The 3,848-nt window shown below is 38.8% G+C and overlaps 1 long non-coding RNA gene across 1 annotated transcript; it reads right to left on the bottom strand.

Moving 5' to 3' along the window:
- Positions 1-754: 754 nt before the first annotated feature.
- LOC134883425 (uncharacterized) lies at positions 755-2,673 on the bottom strand. Its single transcript, XR_010168272.1, has 3 exons — positions 2,464-2,673; positions 2,151-2,199; positions 755-1,856 (listed from the first exon to the last, which is right to left on the bottom strand). It is a non-coding gene; the product is annotated as an uncharacterized LOC134883425 (long non-coding RNA).
- Between the last annotated feature and the right edge of the window lie 1,175 nt (positions 2,674-3,848).

Genomic DNA, 3,848 nt, shown 5'->3' with positions numbered 1-3,848 from the left:
TAACATCATTCATATTAGTCTTTTTTAATCAATTAGTTTTGGTTTTAGTTGTACTATAAGTGAGTGTTATTGGAAGTTGTAATAGTTGGAGGAGCTCAGGACCGAAGATTTTCATTGCCATTACTACACTGTACTGTGCACATGATAATAACAAACACTTGAACCCTTGAGTATAGTGAAATAACTTACTGTAGTTTCGCAGAAGTATACAAACAAATTAGCTCCTCTAAAAAATACATCATGGACATGGGTCGATGAAAGGGCAATTTATTTTGTTCGTGCAAGAACAGAAATTGATTTTCTTTCAACTGCCTGGAGAAAGTGTGACAATATTCAACCTTGAACATGTTTCAAACCATGCCCTGTCGTTGAATGTAAGAGAACCATGTCTGCAAAGTCCTTACATTTGATGTTTAGGAACCTGAAGCCATGGGACGCTGATTATCGCTATTAAAAGTAATGCTAAATGGCTAATGGCCAAAAGTATGACGACTCCAAGACATTACAAACCATGGACATCAACCTGCTGCCTTCCAAAGTCTTCGCTGTTCTTGTTTTAGCTTTGAGTTTATTCCAAAGATTTCCAATGTGGCTCAAGTTCTGGCTGCACCATAAATGATCACAATGGCAATTTACGGGATAAAAATGTTCAAAAATCTGCACTTTAAGGTTAGTAACAACATTGTGCATGATATACATAGGAGCCTTTATACTAAAAAAATATTTCAACTTCAATTTGTTGTATTTGGGCAGAAAGTAAAGTACACTTTTATCTGATTATTCCTTGTAATTGCGATATTCAACATACTCCCTTATTTCTGTTCACACGGTGCAGCCCTAGTTGTAAAAACATGAGAGGGAACTCTCTTAACTGCTGCCATATTCTTTATTGGATTACCAGCAGGCCAACACAAATCTCTTCAGTTGTATTGTGAATGTGAGCTGTCATAGCAATAAATGAGTGAAATACCTTGACATAACACAAGAGAAATACAGAATGCAGACACAGTTCCTCAGTCTGACAGCAGACATGATGTTTAGTCTGGAAGACAGAGGCAGGGGAACAGATAAAACAAAGGAGGAGAGAGGGAGGACTGTGCAGGGAAAAGTACGTCAAAAATTTAGAAGACAGGAACAAGGTGTCAGCAGAAGAGAAACCAAAATAAGCAAAAAGAGAATTTCTCGGGAGTTGTGTAGGAGTTGATAGAAGCTAAGTATGGAGTCTGAAACTAACGATGCATCGGCTCGTTATTTAAGCGTAAAGATTATGTTTAAGGTGTTTGAGCGGTACTGGACATTATGCAGTGGAGTGAAGCAGGGAGGATGAAAGACATAAAACGCAGGATATACACTCGAGATGAGCTGATCAAAGCACGCTGTAGCCAGAAAAAAGAGAAGGCAGGCTCTCCCTGGTAACAATAGATCCATAACTGGGAAAAAAACTATGACTTTACTACCAACATGTGATATCATGTTTGAGGACTTGAACAACAAAAATGAACACCTGCATAAAACAGAAATCTAAAGCATAACAGGGATAGAGCTGCTTTATTCCAAATATATCTCTTAGCTTAAACTTATAAGCTTTTGTGTATTAATTATTAAGTGTGGACAGGCACCTCAAATGAACATGCTGTCCCTTGTACCTAAAAGCATTTATACACTCAATATTGCATAATGTAATTTTCTGTTGCTAGCTGTCTCCGAATCTACACAAAAAAATACAGTTTTGCTGCGTTGTGAAGTCTGGGATCATCAGAGTTTGTCATGTATTAGCTTCTCCTTGTTAGGATTTATTCATTGTTATATGTCCGGGAGGTTATCAGGAGCTGAATTGTCCGTAGAGGTCACCTCTTCTGAAAAACAAAAAATCCTTGGATTAAAACAAAGAAAATCTCAGACTAAAGTTTCACGTAAAACGTCTATGTTTCTTTAATGCTGTTTGGTTTACAAAGACGGCTGCTAACCAATCTACCGCTGACGTTAGCTCAGTTTGTTGTTCTGGTAACTTAAGATCCCTGCGAGTTAAAAACAGACATTATAATACAAAAAATGTTACATTTTATACCTTTAAATACTTCAAAGTCCTTGAATTCGAATGAATTCAGACTTCCCCGACTTGTAAAGGCACTACAAAGACCCTGACTCACCTCAAACCATCATTTATCGTCTCTGCTGTACACTGTCCCTCATCTGGATCTGTGGAGTTGTAATTGCAGGGTTACATTTACCTGTTACACCCTCTGACATATACCGGCACACACATGCACACACACACACACACACACACACACACACACACACACACACACACACACACACACACACACACACACACACACACACACACACACACACACACACACACACACACACACACACACACACATACACATATGCAAAAACATCTGTTCTGAGCGGCAGACATCGCTAGTCAAAGCACATGACATCAGCATTACTCACGGGCTGGCCTTGTGTGTGTCCATGTGTGTGTGTGGTGAAGTCATCGCTTGTATCAGTTCTTAAGAATCATTTCCTACCAGCAGCTTGTTTCCTGTTCATTTGTTCCTACAAGTCTGGCAGGCGTTACCGCAACACCTTCACAGACTCCCTCTCATTGGCCAAAATAAATGTTGTTGGACTGTGATGTGTGTGTGTGGGGTTCAGCTGAAGGGTAGCGGTATTTATTTTGATTATTGAATTGGAGGATAGAGGCAGAGTGTTCCTGAAGTGGACGGGAGGGGACTGTGGCGTCAGGCACAGGAAGGACACGCTGTGAGCGGGGCGTTTGTATCTGGCCAACACACATTCCTGCGCTGGTTAAGTCACGATTTTGATCCCCCGTCTACCCATGAGCGGGACACCGAACCCCTACCTGGCAGCTCTGGACTTGCGTTTTTTTTTTATTTGGAAACTTACATTTTTTTTGCGAAGCTGAATCCAGGGTCCAATCTGCTTTTCCTTAGAAACAAGGGCTGCACAAAAAAAAATCAATATTCTATCACAATCACGATATGGATTTGTGCAGAATTGAAATCACAGGATGCAGGATAAATAAAAATAAAAACGTTTTGAAAAAGATATTCCAGCAAAGAAATCATCTTCCAAATACTAAACTCAAAAGATAGATAGAACATACTATAGATTGCTACAGATAGTCTCAAAAAGGCACACCATGATCATTTAATAAAGGATTTTCTATGATAATGAGAATTACGATTAAAAAAAAAAGTCATTCCTTTCAATATTTTGCATCATGGCAATATCCTTCATTGAAATTGAAATAATTCATTTTTCAGAAATCGTCGAACCCTACTTCAAACCATATATCAAATTAGGTTAACTGGAAATAAAGAGAAAAAGCAAGATATATTCAAATTTGAATAAAAATAGGGACTGGAGCTTTTGCATTTTTGTTAGACAGATGACAGCCAAGGTTCACTGAGGCCTTCTGGCAGGTGACACAAAGCAGTAATGTTGATTAATTTCAGTGAGTGTAACACCAGCAAAAGTCAGTGTGGGTTCACCTGGATGCCATTTACACTGCTAACAAAAGGGAACCAGGAAAGACTTATTATTTAGTGAATGCAGGTCAACTTGAACCTCATCCAATGGAAACAGCTATTCTAGTTTGACACATAACACCCTATCATCCACTTAATATATGTACAAAAGCACCAGGAGTCAACAATATTTACTGTATTTTCAGCTTGAAAAGTCACTCTTACTTTGGAAATCACATTGTCATGTGTCACTCTGTACAAAAACATCTCTCTCCACATCCTGTTTAAGCTGCAGCTCCCATGTGACACAGACGATGTTTAATAATCATTCAAAAAAAACCCTAT

The sequence above is a fragment of the Eleginops maclovinus genome, chromosome 20 (assembly GCF_036324505.1).
Source record: "Eleginops maclovinus isolate JMC-PN-2008 ecotype Puerto Natales chromosome 20, JC_Emac_rtc_rv5, whole genome shotgun sequence".
Classification (NCBI taxonomy): domain Eukaryota; kingdom Metazoa; phylum Chordata; class Actinopteri; order Perciformes; family Eleginopidae; genus Eleginops; species Eleginops maclovinus.
Note: the sequence above shows the minus strand (reverse complement) of the source record. Positions and strands in the feature narration are given on the sequence as shown.